Source organism: Gorilla gorilla, chromosome 16, assembly GCF_029281585.2.
Source record: "Gorilla gorilla gorilla isolate KB3781 chromosome 16, NHGRI_mGorGor1-v2.1_pri, whole genome shotgun sequence".
NCBI classification, from domain to species: domain Eukaryota; kingdom Metazoa; phylum Chordata; class Mammalia; order Primates; family Hominidae; genus Gorilla; species Gorilla gorilla.
In genome coordinates this window covers 16,255,524-16,276,550 of record NC_073240.2, presented here as the reverse complement: position 1 = coordinate 16,276,550, position 21,027 = coordinate 16,255,524, and the positions used below count along the sequence as shown (strand labels likewise).

The following is a 21,027-nucleotide window of genomic DNA, read 5'->3' as shown; positions in this document are numbered from 1 at the left end:
CCTCCCAGAGTGCTGGGATTACAGGAGTGAGCCACCGCACCCGGTGAAGCTTCCATTTTTCTAGGAAAATTTGACTCAGATTTATGAGAGTCGCCTTTATGCTCATAGATTGCCCCTTTACCCCATACTTGGTTGAACTGACAGACATTCTTCTTGCCATTATCACTGTCATACACTGTTCACATTCAGAGTAATTTGTTTTGGCAATTCATTTCACTTGGCAATAACATGGAGATTTATGTAATTTTGAAAATGTTTAAGTAGTCATCATCATGACTTTGAGTTTCTGTTCAAAGATGTTTAACTTTGCGTTACTTTTAATATTTTTAAATTCATTTTTGATTACAATAACTTTTATGTATTTGGAGGTATTTGGAATGAAATCAAAACTTGTGCTATCTAGGAGTTATAACCTAAAATATGCAGAACGTATATATACCTGATGTAGGAGTATATACATTCTGTTGGGGGAGAAAGAAGTTACTTTATATTCACACAAAATCATTTTAATGCATGAAGGAGGATATGCTTTTTTAAAATCTTGTCTTTCACTAATTATAAGTAATACATTATTTTTTATATATACTGAAATTGAAAGAACCACTTCCTGGACATAATCTACTGAGTTTGTTGCATATTCTTCCAGTTTTTTTTCTGTGTTTGTATAATTTTCTATATTATGGGATCATAACATACTATTATTTTCTATACTACTTTTGCAAGTTTGTCTATTTCAGAGTTACCTCTATCAATCATTAACAGCAACTTAATATCCCATTTCTAGTAGATGAAAATACCATAATTTGCCAGGCACGGTGACTCACACCTGTTGTCCCAGTACTTTGGGAGGCCGAGGTGGCTGGGTCACCGGAGGTCAGGAAGGAATTGAAGACCAGCCTGGCCAACATGGTACAACCCCATCTCTACTAAAAATACAAAAATTAGCCAGGCATGGTGGCATGTGCCTGTAATCCCAGCTACTTGGGAGGCTGAGGCAGGAGAATCACTTGAAACTGGGAGATGGAGGTTGCAGTGTGCCATGCCACTGGACTCCAGCCTGGGTGACAGAGTGAGACTCTGTTTCAAACAAAAAAGAGAAAATACCATAATTTGCTTAATCAACTTATGGTCACTGGATTTTTTTTTTTGCCAGAAAAACAAAGCTGTAAACAACTGTGTGTGTGTGTGTGTGTATGAATATTTATGCACATGTACATATGTACATGTATTTTGTGTACTTGTACAAGCAGCTTTGTAGGATAGATTCCTAGAAGTGGAGTTGCTGAAATCAAAAGATGTGAATAATGTAGATATGGATAGATATTTGTACATTTTCCTTCCAAAAGGTTGTTGTACCAATTTGTAAAGCTACCAATAGTATTCACGTATGCCCCATACCCTGGCCAATACTAAATATTACAGTTTAAAACATTTTGACAATTTAGGAACTGAAAAAATGTGATTCTGATTGGTCTTTTATCAATCACTATTGAGGCTGAACATTTTTTAATATGGAGAGAGTTGTATTCCTTTCTTTCTTTCTTTCTTTCTTTTTTTTTTTTTTTTTGAGACAGAGTATTGGTCTTGTTGCCCAGGCTAGAGTACATGGAGTGCAATGGCTTGATCTCAGCTCACCGCAACTTCTGCGTCCTGGGTTCAAGCAATTCTCCTGCCTCATCCTCCCTAGTAGCTGGGACTGTAGTCATGCACCACCACTCCCGGCTAATTTTATATTTTTAGTAGAGATGGGCTTTCTCCATGTTGGCCAGGCTGGTCTTGAACTCTCGACCTCAGGTGATCTGCCTGCGTTGGCCTCCGAAAGTGTTGGGATTACAGACATGAGCCACCACACCTGGCCTTTTTTTTGTTTTTTTTTTTTTTTAGACAGAGACTTGCTTTTGTTGCCCAGGCTGGAGTGCAATGGCACGATCTCGGCTCACTGCAACCTCCCCCTCCCATGTTCAAGCAATTCTCCTGCCTCAGCCTCCCAAGTAGCTGGGATTACAGGAATCTGCCACCACGCCCAGCTAATTCATGTATTTAGTAGAGACGGGATTTCACCATGTTAGTCAGGCTGGTCTTGTACTCCTGACCTCAGTTGATCCACCCACCTCAGCCTCCCGAAGTGCTGGGATTACAGGTGTGCGTCACTGCGCCTGGCCATATGTCTTTTATAAATTGCCTACTTTTGTTCTTTGTTTATTTTCTGGTGGGGTTACTGGTCTTTAACAGGTTAAAAGTTCACTACATATTCACTTTTTTCTTTCTTTCTTTTTTTTTTTTTTTTTTTTGAGACACAGTTTTGCTCTTGTTGCCCAGGCTGGAGTGCAATGGTGTGATTTCAGCTCACCTCAACCTCCGCCTCCTGGGTTCAAGTGATTCTCCTGTCTCAGCCTCCTGAGCAGCTGGGATTACAGACCTGAGCCACCATGCCTGGCTAATTTTGTATTTTTATGAGACATGGGGTTTCTCCATTTTGGTCAGGCTGGTCTGAAACTCCCGACTTCAGGTGATCCGCCCGCCTGGGCCTCCCAAAGTGTTGGGATTACAGGCGTGAGCCAACGCGACTGGCCTTATTCACTTTTTTCGTATGTGTGCACATATCCCCCTAGCTATTCTTTTTTAATGTTATGTAGTCAGATAAATCCAAACCCAGCACTGTGCTGCTGTAGGACCTTGGGCACATTATTTAACCTCCGTACACCTTAATTTCCTTATTTGTACAATGGAGATAATGTAAATAGCATTAGGCATAGTGGCTGGCAGAAAGTAAGTAAATAATGAATGTTAGCTGTGACTCTTCTTAATTTATTGATGTGACTTTTGTGTTTTGTGCTCTACTTAAGACTTTCCTTGCTCCAAAATGTAAAATATTCACCTAGCTACTAAACTAGAAAAACAAAGTGAGGAACATTATATGCCTCTATGTGTCTTTGCTTTAAAGATGAAAAACAATGTATACATTTTTGCTTGTATATCACAGGATATATGATACTTGGAAACATTGGTTGTCATAGTAAGAAGAATGAGTGAGAGGAAGACTTTTTAACTGCATGCCTTTTTGTATTTTTAAAACAAAGAAGTCCCCAGATTGTATTTAATACTTCGATGGTTTCTTTTTTGTCTTTTCCTTCTCTTTTTAAAACTTCTAATTCTGTGATCCATCTGGAATTTATTTCTGGTATAAGAAGTGAGACATATTTTGGGGAATAAAATTGTGTGTGAATTCTACCTCAACTAGCTAGTTGTGTCAGCACCATTTAGTGAATAATCTGTTTTTTTGCCCCACTATTAGAATTGCAGCTTTTGTCATTTACTAAATGTGTTTGGGACTATTTCTGATTGGTCTTGTTATTTTGGTCTCTTGTGTATTACCATACACTTTAAATTATTATCATTTTATAATTTTAATACAGATGGGATTAGTTACCTGTTCGTTACTCTTTTTTTTCAGACTTTGACAATTCTGGTCTATGTGTTCTTCTAGATGAACTTTAGAATCATTCTGTGACATTCAAAAAGAAATCATAGAGATTTTTATTGAATACTGAATATTGATTGGGAATACTGAAATTGTAGGTGAAGTTTGGGGAAATTGACATCTTTATGTACTTTCTGTCCTGTGTTCTAATAGATTTTTATGTGTCTCAGTAGATTTTCAAACTTTGCTTCAAATAAGTCCTGTACAAATAAGTCTTGTGTATTTCTTGTTTATTTATTTTAAAAAACATTAGACCCATGAATGGGAGTTTGTTTGTTTATTTTATTCAACAAATATTATAGAGAATCAAACAGGTAGTTTTTATTCTAGTGAGAGAAGACAGAATGTACTCAAATAAAATGAAGTACGTAATCCATATCAGATTATGATAAACCTATAAAGGAACCAAAAGGGTGATGCCATTGAGAGTAACTAATGGGAGCTTACCTTATATGTAGGGTGGTTGGAAAGACTCTTCTGAGATGACATTTGAACTGAGATCTTAAGTTTGAGGAGGAGCTAGCCACCTGAATGAGCCAGGAGCAGCGTTCCTGGCAGAGAGTAAAGAAGGACAAAGGCCAAGCTAGGAAGGACCTGACAGAGAAGGGCTCCTGAAGAAACTGAAAGGAAACTCATGTTGCTGGGGCCTAGTGAGCAATCTGGAAAGTAAGCAGGCCAAATCAAGTAGGGCCTTGGGTCATCGTAAGTAGTTTAGAATTTATATGCAGTGCGTAGGAAATCCTTGGGGAATCTGAAGCAGGAGAGTGACGTGTTCTGATTTAAGGTTTAAAAAGAATACTTGGCTTTTTGAGTTGAGAAAGTATTGAAGTGGGAAGCCCAGTTAGGAGTTTTTGCAGCAAGAGGTAAGGAAGGTGGTAGTTAGATGGAGAGGCCAGGGAAGCTTCAGAGTCTGTGTGTGTGTGTGTGTGTGTGTGTGTGTGTGTGTGTGTGTGTGTGTGTGTGTGTGTGTGTGTGTGTGTGCGTGTGTAAGGAACAGCTAAACAACTTGCTGTTGGAGTGGGCGCTACTGAGAGCTAAGTCCTGCTAGCTGCTGCAGAGGCCGTGTACAGCAGAACAGAGCTGATCTTTGCCTTCACAGGCGTTTGATAGTTCTGTTTGTTTCTAAGGTGTGTACCAACATAAAGTAGGCTAAGAGCATTTGACTTTAACATTAATGGAGCTCGGGGGTGTTGAGGGGGATGCAGCAAAAAACAGAGTCTGTTAATAACCCTTGTTTTATATTGCTTAATATCCTGTAGTCTCTGTTAGTGGGTCAAAGGGGAGGAAGCAGCAGATGATCTTTAAGGTATCTGTCTTTGAGTTAGAAAAACATAGCTTGAGGAAGTTATGTAGCTTCCCTATAGCCTTAGAGCTAATAGTGGAACCAGACTTTTAGGTGAGCTCATGCACACAGTAAGTCTTAGCACACTGCCTTATCTAGAGCTCAATAAATGGTAACTCTTTTAGTAATATCCACTTAGATATTGTTATATCTATTAATTCAGGCCAAATATCTACATTAAAATTTTTCTTATCTCAATTTCTTTGTTCTTCTTTTGTGTTAATCAAGGAGGGAATTGGCATGTAGTCATCCATTTTGCTTGTGAAATATATTTGTTCTTTTTTTGTTTGTTTGTGTGTTTTGAGATGAAATCTTGCTCTGTCATCCAGCCTGTAGAGCAGGGGTGCATTTTCGGCTCTCTGCAACCTCTGCCTCCCAGGTTCACATGATTCTTGTGCTTCAGCTTCCTGAGTAGCTGGGATTACAGGTGTGCACCACCACGCCTGGCTAATTTTTTGTATTTTTTTTTGTTTTTTGAGATGGAGTCTCACCCTGCCACCCAGGCTGGAATGCAGTGGTGTGATCTCTGCTCACTGCAACCTGGGTCCAAGCGAATCTCCTGCCTCAGCCTCCCAAATAGCTGGGATTACAGGTGCACACCACTATGACTGGCTAATTTTTGTATTTTTAGTAGAGATGGGGTTTCACATGTTGGTCAAGCTGGTCTTGAACTCTTGACCTCGTGATCCTCCCGCCTCAGCCTCCCAAAGTGCTGGGATGATAGGTGTGAGCCACCATGCCCAGCCATATTTTTTGTATTTTTAATAGAGACAAGGTTTCACCAGGTTGGCCAGACTGGTCTTGAACTCCTGACCACAAGTGATCCACCTTCTTCTGCTTCCCAAAGTGCTGGGATTAGAGACGTGAGTCACCGCACTTGGCTGGTTTTGAAATATATTTTTCTTAGAAGTTGAGTGAGTGTTGTTCAGTTCAGAGAACTAGTTCAATGTAGTGCCAACATACCACAGAGTTCTCAGTTGAATATTGTTACATTGTACTGCTGTCTTGGGACAGCACTTTATGTAGAGGTAAAGTAGCATCATTCTTCTTTCATTTAAGAATTATGTATTTATTATTATTTTTTGAGATAGAGTCTTGTTCTGTTGCTCAGGCTGGAGTGCAGCGGCACGATCTTGTCTCACTGCAACCTCTACCTCCTGAGTTCCAGTGATTCTCATGCTCAGCCTCCTGAGTGGCTGGGATTACAGACATGTGCCACCACGCCCAGTTAGTTTTTGTATTTTTAGCGTAGACGGGGTTTCGTCTTTTTGTCCAAGCTGGTCTCAAACTCCTGGCTTCTAGTGATCCACTTGCCTCGGCCTCCCAAAGTGCTGGGATTGCAGGCATGAGCCACTGTGCCTGGCCAGAATTACTTACTGAATATGTGTACCCATAGATTTATCAAATAATTATATCCTTATTAAAATTTTTCTTTCAATATCATATTTTATAAGAGGTAGGATAGGTTAACTAAAAAGCTTTTTCTTTAGCATTCATTTGTTTCTCTCTCTTTAAGTAAGATGTCATGATGTCAAAAGAGGCTGCAAATAAAATACCTTGTCAGTGACATTCCCCCAGATTAGATCTTAAACAAAAGGCTGAGAAGCAGTAGCTCTTTTTCCCCCCAAAGGGAAGAATGCTTTAGTTTATTTTACAGAAGAAAATTCATTGCAGTATAGCACCACTCTGGTCTTGTACAAATTACAGAATTCACTTAGATAATTTCTAGTCTTTCCTCTCCTGGATGGTGGACTCTGTAATACGTTTAGGAGGTCGGCTTTCTTTAAATTATCCCCAGGTTGGAGGATTTTAGGTGTCAGGATGCCCAGGGTGGTGGTCCTTCTTAGCCTTGTCTTAACTAACATACTTTTAGAATTGGTCTAGAGCTGGACAGCTTTGTGGGAACTGGAGTGACCTAATTTGCTTCAGTTTAATAACTAATATTTTAGCATTTAAATGTCATAGAGGCATTGCCCTATCCCATACTTTTGCATCAGGAGGTTTTATTATTTTATCAGTTAAAAATTGCATATTTTGTAGGATCCTTTTTCTGCTTTGGTGAAATGTAGGCTTCACCTCTATTGTGACGCTTGGTGGATTCATTCTTCCTCATCTGAAGTGGCATCTGCGGTCCTGTCACAGTGAAGTATATTTTTAGCATTTTTTTTTCTTTGAGATGGAGTCTCACTCTGTTGTCAAGCTGGAGTGCAGTGGCATGACGCCAGCTCACTACAACCTCCGCTTCCCAGATTCAAGCGATTCCCCTGCCTCAGCCTCCTGAGTATCTGCGACTACAGGTGTGTGCCACCATGTTGGCCTAATTTTTTTTTTTTTTTTGTATTTTAGTAGAGATAGAATTTCACCATGTTGGCCAGGATGGTCTTGATTTCATGACCTTGTGATCCATCAGCCTTGGCCTCCCAAAGTGCTGGGATAACAGGCGTGAGCCACTGTGCCCGGCCTTTTTTAGCTTTTTTTCCAAGGTAGCCTAGGCCACCTTGAACACCGTTGCGTAACACATTTTGGTTATGCAAAGGTTGTGGGCCAAAAGCCAGGAGTTCCTGCTGAGAGGAAAAATTGCTTGTTTTTTGGCAGGATAGTATTTGAAATTTTGTTGTTGCAAGATTTTCCTGTTGAGTAAATACGTGTGTGTTTATTTAACATGAGAAGATTTAAAAAGGAACTTAAATAGATCAATTTCATTTTGCAATATTGTATTACCTGTTGGCAATATGTAAGAGGCTAGTTCTGGGTTTATCTGTATAATTCAGTTAGAAGTGCTATTGTCTTTTATGACAGTGATGTATAATTATTACTATATTATTCTCATCCTAAGACATTATATGTCGATATGTAAGAGATGAGGAAGTTGCTCATAAAATCTTGATCGGATTTCTTAAACAATTCATAGAATTTTTTTAGTTCATGAGTCAACCATGTAACTACCCTGAGTTAATGAGTTTTGGTGCTAAGAACTGAAATTATAATTTGATACTGCCACTTAAGGTGCTCCCTTCCCCTTCAGTCTGAACTTTAGATTCCTTCATTTCAGTGGGTTTCAAATGTAAAGTATTCTGCCGAGGTATCTTAGTGAGCCAGGACTGGAGAAGGGTGGAGGGAGGGATGGGGAAAGGCAGGGGGAGCCTGAAAAGATGAATCCTAGGTCTCCCATTCTCACTAGATCAGAATGTTTCTCCATTGTAGCTTTTGTACATTTAGCTTTCATTTAAGACTTCTGAGGAAAACATTCTGGTTAAAAAACAAGATCTGAGCACTGTTGCCGTGTATCTCGTGGATAAGTTTTGAGGAAGGAAGTTGTAGTGGTCTCCAGGCTGCAGTTCATGTGAGGACAGGCAGGGCTTGCTTTGACCTGTAAATTTGTATGCCGGTAGGGGCTAATTTCCTGATTTTGCTAGGATTTTTTTTTTTTTTCCTTCTGTATTGGGCGAATAGTACTTTTAAATAAAACTGACTTTTTTGTTTTTTTTTTGAGATAATAAAGTTAAACTTCATTAAAGTCATACCACAAAACTAGGACAACAGGAAGGATTACTGAGATGAGGGAAAAAATGGAGAAGTCACTTAACTTGTGACTTTGAGTGACATTGTTTGTAATTGTTGAACTCAGGATTCACCACAGCTGAAAGTTAAACAATGTGCATTAAAAAATTGTACCTCATGGGTTTCTAATCATTTAGGCCACTGTTAGAAAAAAATGGGATGACCCTGAGTTAAAATCTTTTTTTATTTGCCTCTGCATTCCATTTATAGCTTTATTTATTTGGGATGTCTAAGTTGGGAGGAGAGAGCAGAGATAGATCACTTAAAGCATGTTTTAGGACAGCAGATCAGAATTAGTTGGAAAACTTTTACAAAATGCATGAACGTTCATATAGTGAAATACTCTTGTTTTTGGACAGAGTTTCATTCATGTTGCCCAGGCTGGACTGCAATGGCATGATCTCAGCTCACCGCAACCTCTGCCTCCCGGGTTCAAGCGATTCTCCTTCCTCAGCCTCTCGAGTAACTGGGATTGCAGGCATGTGCCACCATGCATGGCTAATTTTTGTATTTTTAGTAGAGACGGGGTTTCAGCATATTGGTCAGGCTGGTCTCGAACTCTCGACCTCAGGTGATCCACCTGCCTCAGCCTCCCAAGTAGCTGGGACTACAGGCACATGCCACCATGCCCCGCTAATTTGTGTAATTTTAGTAGAGACAGAGTTTCACCATATTGGTCAGGCTGGTCTCGAACTCCTGATCTCGGGTGCCTCCCAAAGTGCTGGGATGACAGGCATGAGCCACCATCCCCGGCCCCAAATACATATTTCACAATATCACAGAGACAGTGGTATAGTGCGTGGACTTTAGAACCAGACTGGTTTGTGACCTCTGGCAAATTGATCTCTCTCCATTTCTTCATCTACAAAAACAGTGATAATAATAGTTTCTTCTTGTTGTACAGTTGTGAGGATTAAGTGAATTAAAAGAAAGGTGCCTGGCACACATTATTGTTAATATCAGATATTACCTCCTAGGAGGCCCACAGGTTAGGTGACTGACCCATCTGGAGGCCCTGGGCTTATGAGGGTGGTATTAGGATGTCAACATTTGAATCCAGGTCTTTTAACCTTTTTGGTCATTCTTTGTACCATGTCATAGCTGCCTCTGGTCACTTCTTGTGGGACTGTCTTTAGTTACCTTTATAGCAGCCACAACATGGGTGCAATGCTGGCCTAAAATAATTATTTGTTGAATGAATAAGTGTTATTTTTTATTAGGAAGTCTCCAAAGGGCATGTTTGCTTAAGTTGTAGGGACAGAGGTTTTCACCTATTTTTCTTTCCTGCCACCTGTATCCCCTCAAGATTTGTTGCTCTGTGCCTTCGCCTAAGTGTTTTCTGATCCTTAGAGAAGCCCTTGGGGTGCGGAGGCTCACGCCAGTAATCCTAACACTTTGGGAGGCTGAGGTGGGTGGATCACCTGTGGTCGGGAGTTCAAGACCAGCCTGGGCAACATGGTGAAACCTGTCTCTACTAAAAATACAAAAATTAGCCAGGCATAGTGGCAGCTGCCTGTGATCCCAGCTACTGGGGAGGCTGAGGCAGGAGAATCGCTTGAACCTGCTGGAGGTTATGGTGAGGCTGGAGGTTATGGTGAGGCTGGAGGTTGTGGTGAGCCAAGATCACACCACTGCACTCCAGCCTGGGTGACAGAGACTGTGTCTCAAAAAAAAAAAAAAGAAAGAAAGAAAGAAAGAGAAGCCCTTGGTGGGCTGGGCACGGTGGCTCACGCCTGTAATCCCAGCACTTTTGGAGGCTGAGGCAGGTGGATCACTTGAGGTCAGGAGTTTGAGACCAGTCTGGCCAACATTGTGAAACCCCGTATCTATTACAAATACAAAAATTAGCTGGGCATGGTGGTGCGTGCCTGTAATCGCAGCTACTCAGGAGGCTGAGCCGGAGAATCACTTGAACCTGGGAGGCAGAGGATGCAGTGGGCCAAGATCATGCCAGTGTACTCCAGCATGGGCTACAGAGTGAGACTCTGTCTCAAAAAAAAAAAAAAAAAAAGAAGCCCTTGGAGGCCTTGGTTGATTTAATTTTTTGCCTCCTGAGCCCTGGGAGGGGCTTCCCTTGACTGTAATTTCTTCTTGTCCATAACTATAACTTCTTGTCAGCCTGCTTCCATTGACTGTAATTTCTTCTTGTCAATAACTGTAAATAGTTTGAGATTTGATAAATTAGACTGCTACATGTGTATGGATGAGATTATTGGGGTCATAGATGAATGATGGTTTATTACTCATAGCAACAGCAGTAGCCAGAATATCAGCATTTTTTCCTTTTACCTTTTTTTTTTTTTGAGACAGAGTTTCACTTTGTCAACCCAGGCTGGAGTGCAATGTTGAGATCTCAGCTCACTGCAACTTTCACCTTCCAGGTTCCAGCAATTCTCCTCCCTCAGCCTCCCAAGTAGCTAGTATTACAGGCGCCTGCCACCACACCTGGCTACTTTTTGTAGTTTTAGTAAAGGCGGAGTTTTACCATGTTGGCCAGGCTGGTCTTGAACTCCTGACTTCAGGTGATCCAACTGCCTCGGCCTCCCAAAGTGCTGGGATTACAGGTGTGAGCCATCATGCCCGGCTGGAGACATTATTTTTATTATACTGGATGGTAAGCATGTATTCACTTTGCTATGAATGTAGATACTATCTGCCTTCCAAACTTCATTATACCAATATCTTCAAGGAGGTGCCCTGAACAGGTTAGTGCCTTGTCCCCATGACATGTGTAACTCTGAGAGATCCATGCAGAATTGTCCTTTTACTGTTCTCTGCTGCTCTTCTCTACTCTTAGGCTGGCTTGTGTTTGGCAGATAAGTGAACAAGGCACTGAAGATAAGGGAGATACATTGGGCAGTTCCTACCTTCTAGTGTAGGAGAGACAGTCTGGTAGAGGACACAGACATACCACAAATATTTGTAACACAGCAAGTCCTGAGTAGTAAGACATGTGAACCCCTCTAGTACTGCTCTCACCATGAACACTGTTTCTTTTTCTTTCTTTTTTTTTTTTTTATGTGAGACAGAGTCTCACTCTGTTGCCCAAGTTGGAGTGCAGTGGCACAATCTCAGCTCACTGCAACCTCCACCTCTCGGGTTCAAGCAGACCTCCTGCCTCAGCCTCCTGAGTAGCTGGCATTACAGGCATGAGCCACCAAGCCCGGCTAATTTTTGTACTTTTATTAGAGACAGGGTTTCACCATGTTGGCCAGGCTGGTCTTGAACTCTTGGCCTCAAGTGATCCACCCATCTCAGCTTCCCAAAGTGCTGGGATTACAGGTGTGAGCCTCCACACCCCACCCAATTTCTTCTTACTAGATGTCTCAGGCTTTGATACTGTTGACTGATCCTTCTTTTTTGAAACTTTTAACCTTCCTTGTCACTGTGACCCATTTCTTCCAGGTTTTCCTCTAATCTCTGCCTACTTTTTGGCTTCTTTCCTTATTTGCTTTTTTATTTTTATTTTTTCCTGAGACAGAGTCTTGCTCTGTCACCAGGCTAGAGTGCAGTGGCATGATCTCAGCTCACTGCAACCTCTGCCTCCCGGGTTCAAGTGATTCTCCTGCCTCAGCCTCCTGAGTAGCTGGGACTACAGGCGTGTGCCACCATGCCCAGCTAATTTTTGTACTTTTTAGTAGAGACGAGGTTTCACCATGTTGGCCAGGCAGGTCTCGATCTCCCGACCTTGTGATTCACCCGCCTTGGCCTCTCAAAGTGCTGGGATTACAGGCGTGAGCCACTGCGCCCGGCCCCTGGATAATTTTTGTGTTTTTATAGTAGAGATGGGGTTTCTCCACATTGGCCAGGCTGGTCTCAAACTCCTGACCTCAAGTGATCTGCCCGGCCTCCCAAAGTGCTGGGATTACAGCTGTGAGCCACCATTTCCAGCCCTAGCTTGCCTCAAGATGGTAGTGGGCCTCGGGGTTCCAGCTTTAACCCTCTGCTGTTTGGGTAGTATGTTTGACTTACTTTCCCCTATGGCTTACAATTGGCCATTGTTAATGTCCTTTATCTTTTGCAGTTCTGTTCACTGGACATCTTTACTTGGATTTATTCATTATTAGGTGCTTGGGATATTGTGGGTACACAAAGCCATTCATATAGTCTGAAACTTAAAGTCTCATGCAGGTGGCAGGCATTAATCAAATGATCACATAGAAGAGGTGTTTGATCTGCTAAAGGAGGTCAGGGAAATATTTCCTGAGACAATGACATTTGGACCAATGTCTGAATGATGATGTTAAGTTGGGATTAGAGGTTGAGAGGAGAATCCCTGTCAGGGAGAACAGCCTGTCCAAAGGCCCTGTGGCAGAAAGGAGCATGGCGAGTATGAGGAACTGTAAGGCCAGAGTGTGGCTGGAGTGAGGGAGAATGAGACTTGAGAGATGGACTTGAGAGACGGACTCGAGAGAGGGGCCAGACCATACAGGGCCTTTTAAGTGTGAGAAATACACTTACCTTTCCAAACCCAAAGAGTGGGCTTAGAGGCACGAAGAACAGCGAAAGTAGACTTTTAATAGGGGTCTTACAAGATTGGGTGTCTGATATAATTTGTCTCCTAGCATCCAAGTCCCTCCTCCAGTTCCTCATTGGTCGAGTACTATGAGGTTACAATCTTTCCAGATGTCGCCTAAGTTTCATTACCCCCCTTATAAGGTTATATACCCTGTCCCCTTCCCTGCTTTAATTTTCGATTCCCAATAAAGAAACTTTCTTCCCTTTTATGGGCTGACCCCTCCTCTACATTCTGTTCGTTTATCGTGACCTTCTAGGTGCGTGAGCTGTGCGGTTACGTTTGCAGGCCGGCTGCCAGTACTTAGATTTATTATGTCTTGAAAATGGACCATTTGAAGTATTTTCTCACATAAGTATGTAGAGTTTTGTCTGTACCTTAACAAATGGGAAACTACTGAAGCTTAAACCAGGGGAATGTGTTGTCCTACTTGTTTAAACACAACAATGGCCGGGTGTGATGGCTCACTCCTGTAATCCCAGCATTTCGGAAGGCTGAGGTGGAAAGATCTCTTGAGCCCAGGAGTTCAAGGCCACCCTGGGCAACAGTGCGAAAACCAGAAAAAAATAAACATAGCAATGCCATGTAGAATAAAAACTCCCTGGTTTTTGGGGAAGAAATCCAAAATATTTAAGTGTGTGGAATTTTGATCACAGTATAAAATATAATAGGGCACGCTATGCAAATATCACAATCTGTGGCTTTGAATTATCGCTTTCCCTTCACTCTTTGGTTATTCTCGAAGGGCCTCCCTGCTTCCTATCATCGGTCCAAACCGGGCAGTTTCCCTGAAGGTTTCTGGCGCTCCGGCGCACTTTATAGTCGTCAGCGTTACGTGTTGAGGAAAATGGGGCGGGGTTAGAAAGGAGCTCCGAGTGATTGCATGTTTTGCTACCATATGTTAATTACCGTGATTGCCTAAAGTATCTTCGAAATTTTGAGGTTACTTTAAATGCTTTTTTCAAACTTTGGTAGTGGAAAGATCGTTTTTGGAAAAAACACATAGTAATATTTTCCAGAAGAAAATGTGCTCACGAAATACTCACCATCAGCAAAATATGTGTGAGTTTCTTTCGCATCTGGAAGGCACATAAACAGCCCTTAAGACTATACTTTCAGGGATCGTTTTTATAGTATATTATTGTAGAAGTTTTTTTGAGCATGTGAAGCGTTGGTCAAACCGCGAAGAGGTAGATGTTGTGTCGTTTTCCAAAAAATCACTATCTGGTGGCGTTTTATTGTAGTTGTTATTTGCTATTGATGGTCGTTCTTCTCTCCGTTTGGGGAAGGTGAGAGGGAAAGAACGTGGTGTGAGTGGTTCTGGTGTTTTTTTCAGGTATTAGTAGCAGATGATTGGCTAATGATTGACTGTAAGGTTATGCCAGATGTGTTTTTTCGGTGTTTTGAGAAATGTGTATGTTTTAACTTAAGATTGTGCGAAGTGCTTTTTTTGTATTTTGAGAGATGCGGGATTGAGAGATGTGAGATATGTGAATTTTTGTTTTTGAGCCGGGGCTTTTTTTCTGTGGTCCTGGAGTGCAATGGCAGGATTTCGGCTTATTGCAGCCTCTGCCACTTAAGCAGTCCTCATGCTTCAGTTTCTCAAGTAGCTGGGACTACAGGTACGCAGCCAGGCCCCGCTAGTTTTTGTATATTTAGTAGAGAGGAGATTTCGCCTTGTTGGCCAGGTTGGTCTCGAGCTCTTGGCCTCAAGTGATCTACCTGCCTCGGCTTCCCAAAGAGCTGGCATTACAGGCGTGAGCCACTGCGCCTCCAGACTTGGGGGATTTCAATTTTCGTATTTCTTGGTGATTTTTGGTCTTCTGGAGGACTAAATTTTTTTCTTGGTAGGTAAGTCATGTTTTCCTTTTCTATTTATTTTCCTGGTCATGTTACTACTTTGGCCTTTTTTTTCAGTCCCTTTTAATTATTCACAGACTCATTGTTTGATAGTACTGGAAATTGGTCTGTTTTGTGTATTTTGTTTTCCCTTGTCGAATTAGTCTTTACACTTTAGTAAGATCTTTTAGGTGAGGACTCGTATTCCAGCGAGCTCTTTTTATGTTATACCCTTCCTCCCAACACACACATTATCTTTAGTCCCTCCGCCACCCTTTCCCATGATTGAGAACCATTTTAATCCATTTTATAATATGCCAGTGTGGTGAACTAAATGCTTCAATGCAACTTTCTATAAATATTTTTGATGAATAAACACTGAGTTTGCCTTCCACTATATCTATGTGCGACTAATGAAGACCTTCTTTTGTACTTTTTTTAAAAAAGCTCACAGCAATATATGAAGGTACACTATAAAAATATTTAATTCCCCCACCCCCCACCCAGTTCCATCTCAGGAAATTTTCTGATATTTGCATTGATTCTGATATTTCCTTTGCAGGAACTTATGTTGATGCAGTAAACTCCTTGGGGCCAAACAGCACTTTTTGTTGCAGCGTTATTGGGCCTTAGGAAATTCGTTGATGTTCTGGTGGATTATGGATCAGATCCAAATCAGTAAGTACAATAATATTGATGTCTAGAAAATAGGGGTTGTGCTGTTAAGATGAGTTTGTTTAGAAACTAATTAGAAAAACGTTTGGCCGGGTGCAGTGTCTCACACCTATAATCCCAGCACTTTGGGAGGCCAAGGCGGGCGGATCACGAGGTCAGGAGTTAGAGACTCGCCTGACCAACATGGTGAAACCCTGCCTCTACTGAAAATACAAAAAATTAGCCGGGCGTGGTGGCACATGCCTGTAATCCCAGCTACTTGGGAAGCTGAGAGAGGAGAATTATTTGAACCTGGGAGGTGGAGGTTGCAATGAGTCGAGATCACGCCATTGTACCCCAGCCTGGGCAACAAGAGCGAGACTCAGTCTCAAAATAAAAAAATAAAAAAAAAGGTGATTTTGCCTGACTCTTATGGCTGTGGTTTAAAAGAATCAAAATTTAGGCCGGGCATGGTGGCTCACGCCTGTAATCCCCGCACTTTGGGAGGCCGAGGTGGGAAGAGCAAAACTCCGTCAAAAAAAAAAAAAAAAGGAAAAAAACCCCACTAAACACGAAAAGAATCGGAGTTTAATAGTTGGTCTAATTTTTTTTTTTATTTTATTTTTTTTTTCAGACAGAGTCTAGCTCTGTCACCCAGGCTGGAGTGCAGTGGTGTGACCTCGGCTCACTGCAAGCTCTGCCTCCCGAGTTCATGCCATTCTCCTGCCTCAGCCTCCTGAGTAGCTGGGACTACAGTCACCTGCCACCATGCCGGGCTAATTTTTTGTATTTTTAGTAGAGACGGGGTTTCATGATGCTAGCCAGGATGGTCTCAATCTCCTGACCTCATGATCTGCCCGCCTCAGCCTCCCAAAGTGCTGGGATTACAGGCATGAGCCACCGCGCCCAGCCAATAGTTGGTCTAAATTTTAATATGGAACAGTAACACAATGAATCAGTGACAGGCGAACGTCTACTTTTTTTTTTTCCTGACACACGGTCTGGCTCTGTCACCCAGGCAGGATCTTGGCTCAATGCAGCCTCTGCCACCCTGCTTCAAGCAATTCTCCTGCCTCAGCCTCCCTAGTAGCTGGGATTACAAGTGGGCACCACCAGGCCTGGCTAATTTTTTGTATTTTTAGTAGAGACAGGGTTTTGCCATGTTGGCCAGGCTGGTCTCGAACTCCTGGCCTCCATTGACCTTGGCCTCCCACAGTGCTGGGATTACAGGTGTGAGCCACTATACTTGGCTGAACATCTCTTTTTGTGAAGCACTTCGGCTTTTGCTAGGGCCTTCTCAAATATTAGCTTATTTGACACCTTCTTGACAGAGAAGGGAGAGTCGGTGGTGGATATTTTTCAGTTCCCATTAAACAGAACCAGAAACTGGGGTTTTGGGCACTTAAGTGATTCAAGCTGATTTTCACAGGAATGCCAGAATATGAACAATCATAAAAGTCTTTCCCATCTTACTTAAGGAGGCTCTGTTTAATGTACTTACTTAAATTATTAATATTGGAAGCTTTTGTACTTTTTTTTTTTCTTGTGATGGAGTCTTGCTCTGTCACCCAGGCTGGAGTGCAGTGGCACTACTACGGCTAACTGCAACCTCCGCCTCCCGTGTTCAAGCGATTCTTCTGCCTCAGCCTTCCAAGTAGCTGGGATTACAGGCACGTGCCACCACACACAGCTAATTTTTGTATTTTTTTTTTTTTTTGAGACAGAGTCTCACTCTGTTGCCCAGGCTGGAGTGCAGTGGCGCAATCTCGGCTCATTGCAATCTGCGCCTCCCGGGTTCAAGTGATTCTCCTGCCTCAGTCTCCCTAGTAGCTGGGACTACAAGCACGTGCCACCACACCCAGCTAATTTTTTATATTTTTAGTAGAGAAGGGGTTTCACCGTGTTAGCTAGGATGGTCTCCATCTCCTGACCTTATGATCTGCCTGCCTTAGCCTCCCAAAGTGCTGGGATAACAGGCATGAGCCACTGCACCCGGCCTAATTTTTGTATTCTTAGTAGAGGCAGGGTTTCACTATGTTGGTCAGGCTGGTCTCGAACTCTTGACCTCATGGTCCGCCCGCCTCAGTCTGCCAAAGTGCTGGGATTACAGATGTGAGCCACCGTGCTGAGCAGCTTTTGTATTTTATGTATGTGTGTTGTGGAGGGATTGGTTATAAGATTGCTTAGGGGAAGAAAACTTGGAAGCTTAGAAAAGTATAAAGAAAAAAGCCAATCAGTATGAGAATTAAGTAACCAGAGGTAACTTAAAACAATGAACATTTTGTTGTGTTTCCTTCCAGAATTTTTCTAGACTCACACACGCTCTACTGGCTCTACCGTATTTTTTAATTTCAAAGCCCGGAAAGAAAGGGGTCAGCCAGATGCAGTAGCTCACACCTGTAATCCCAGCAATTTGGGAGGTGAGGTGGGAGGATTGCTTGAGCCCAGGAGTTTGAGACTAGCCTGGGCAACAGAGACCCTGTCTATACCAAAAAAAAAAAAAAAAAAGGTGGCATGGGGGCTGGCTCACCTGATGTTTGCATATACCCATGTTGTAGGGAGGCCATATTGGGACAGTCTGCAGTTCTTCAGCAAAAATGCAACATTTTCTTTTTTCTTCAGTTTTTCCCTCACTGCAACCTCCGCCTCCCAGGTGCAAGTGATTCTCCGGCCTCATCCTCCCGAGTAGCTGGGATTACAGGTGCCCACCACCACAGCTGGCTAATTTTGTATTTTTAGTAGAGATGCGGTTTCACCTTGTTGGCCAGGCTGATCTCAAACTCCTGACCTCAGGTGATCCACCAGCCTCCGCCTTCCAAAGTGCTGAGATTACAGGCATGAGCCACCATGCCTGGCCATTTCCCACTTCTTTCCATTACTGGAACAAGGTGTATAAACATCGCCTTGAGTGATATAGTCATGACCATCATCACTTTCATATTCTGTATGACAGTATAATTCCATTCAGTAAACATAAACCATTTTTTTAAAGCCTGTATAAAAAATACAGATAAAAATTGAAACATTTTATAGTCATCTGCATTTACAACTGCTTTGTCCAGGCTTAAAGCTGATTTCTTTAAAGATCAAACCATTCAAACCTTTAACTTTTAAGATCAGGGAATTGAGACTAGCCCATAATATGGTACATAGTATTAATGACACAGCTGAGATCAGGAAGGAGCCCAGCTTCTGAAGACCTCAGAGTTTAAAGAAGTTCCCTTTTTCAAGTGTCCAGGAAGGACACTTGTAATGCCAGACAATGTCAGGAAGGAAGTGGAAAGGGACAAGAACAAGAGAGGATGGCAAACCCCTATGGCTTTGTATTTTGTGGTTGGGAACATTTTCATGTGACTTAAAAAATATCTGATGATTGGCTGCATAGAGGTACCAGGAATAAAAGTTTTTAAAAAATTTTTATCTGATCAAGGTGAAGGGGAATTTCTGGGAGGAGGCTTTATTCCTTTTTTTGTTTTTGATGAAGTCTCGCTCTGTTTTCCAGGTGGAGTGCAGTGGTTCGATTTTGACTCACTGCAACCTCTGCTTCCTGGGTTCAAGAGATTCTCCTGCCTCACCCTCCCGAGTACCTGGTACTACAGGCATTCACCGCCACCGCACCTGACTAATTTTTGTATTTTTAGTTTTGCCATGTTGTCCAGGCTGGTCTTGAATTCCTGACCTCAGGTGATCCATCTGCCTCAGCCTCTCAAAGTGCTGGGATTTTAGGTGTGAGCCACCACACCCAGCCAGGAGGCTTCTTTTTTTTTTTTGAGATGGAGTCTCACCCTGTCACCCAGGCTGGAGTGCAGTGGTACAGTCTTGGCTCACTGCAGCCTCTGCCTACTGGGTTCTAGCAATTCTCCTGCCTCAGCCTTCCAGGTAGCTGGGATTACAGGCACACACCACTATGCCCAGCTAATTTGTGTATTTTTAGTAGAGACGGGGTTTCACCATGTTGGCTAGGCTGGTCTCGAACTCCTGACCCCAGATGATCCACCTGCCTTGGCCTCCCGATGTGCTAAGATTACAGGCGTGAGCCACCGCACCCAGACAGGAGGCTTTATTCCTATACGCTCAGTGGAAACGCTGTGATGGACTGGACCTATTGAAGTCACAAATCAGATGCCTACTGGACCAAGTAACTGGGTTTAGGTTTTCTCTGAGGAGGGTCAGGGATCTATTGCTGTTGGGCAGGAAAGGGGGCCAGGAAAGGGAGCCAGGAAAGCCAGATCTTCTGAATTTCCAAGAGCCAGAAATCCCAGTTTTTAATTTGAAATCTCCCAAATGTTGCCAGGCGCAGTGGCTCAGGCCTGTAATCCCAGCACTTTGGAAGTCCAGGGTGGGTGGATCATGAGGTCAGGAGATCGAGACCATCCTTGTCAACATGGTGAAACGCCGTCTCTACTAAAAATACACACACAAAAAAAATTAGCCAGCCGTGGTGGTGGGCGCCTGTAGTCCCAGCTACTCAGGAGGCTCAGGCAGGAGAATCTCTTCAACCCAGGAGGTGGAGGTTGCAGTGAGCCGAGATTGCGCCACTGCACTCCAGCCTGGGTGACAGACAGAGACTATCTCTCAAAATAAATAAACAAATAAATGAAATCTCCCAAACGTTAAATATTGCCAACTATTTCAATTTCTTTGAACACTGTGTGTACCAAATAAAATAAACTTCTGAGTTGGCTAGGCAGAGACTCCAGTTTTTAGGCTTTACAATAAATAAATATGATAGTACACATTTTGATACCAGGTGGACCTGGATTCTCTTGTAAGCTTAGCTGGGTATAAATCATTATTCCTTTCCTCCTTAGCATTCATGACAAATGAGAAATAATATCATCTCTCACCTAACCCAGCTTTCTTACTGTTTGTGGGAGGAATGATTAGAAGATGGTAAGACAGGCTGGGCACAGTGGCTCATGCCTGTAATCCCAGCACTTTGGGAGGCTGAGGCGGGCAGATCACCTGAGGTCAGGAATTTGAGACCAGCCTGGCCAACATGATGAAACCTCGTCTCTACTAAAAACACAAAAGTTACCTGAGCATGGTGGCAGGTGCCTGTAATTCCAGCTACTCAGGAGGCTGAGGCAGGAGAATCTCTTGAACAGGAAGAGGCGGAGGTTGCAGTGAGCCAAGATTGCGCCATTGCACTGCAGCCTGGGGGACAAGAGCGAGACTTCATCTCAAAAAAAGAAACCCCCCTACCCCCAAAAAAAACAAGATGGTAAGACATTATACAAAGCTGTTTTTGCAGCAAGGAGGATATTGTGGTTCCCATGATGCAGTGTGCTGGACTGCTTCTCTGCCCAACAGTGGGAGAGAGCCTACAGTGAGAACCAATGGGATCAGTGGTTCCTATATGCCTGGGTGCAGGCCAGCCTCATTAGTATCACCAGGGGAATTTGAAAAACAAAACAAAACCAAACCACATTCCTGGGTCCTGTGCTTGCAGATTTTGTTTCAGTCAGTGTAAGGTGTAGTCTGGGAATCTGTGCTTTTGACAGATATCCCAGTGGATTATTAACTAAATTATGATACACCCATTCATTGGCATACTATGTAGCTGTTAACAAGAATGGAGATGGCTTGTAGTTTCTCACTTGATCTTAGCCAAAAGGCCAAGAAGCGATGGCT

At 42.7% G+C, this 21,027-nt stretch overlaps 1 long non-coding RNA gene and 1 other non-coding gene across 2 annotated transcripts; both read left to right on the top strand.

The window, feature by feature from the left end:
• Positions 1-13,996: 13,996 nt before the first annotated feature.
• LOC134757224 (uncharacterized) lies at positions 13,997-19,120 on the top strand. The gene is made up of 3 exons (XR_010130907.1): positions 13,997-14,189; positions 15,302-15,417; positions 18,896-19,120. It is a non-coding gene; the product is annotated as an uncharacterized lncRNA (long non-coding RNA).
• LOC134757366 (small nucleolar RNA U3) lies at positions 14,004-14,219 on the top strand. The gene has a single exon (XR_010131215.1). It is a non-coding gene; the product is annotated as a small nucleolar RNA U3 (small nucleolar RNA).
• Positions 19,121-21,027: the final 1,907 nt, after the last annotated feature.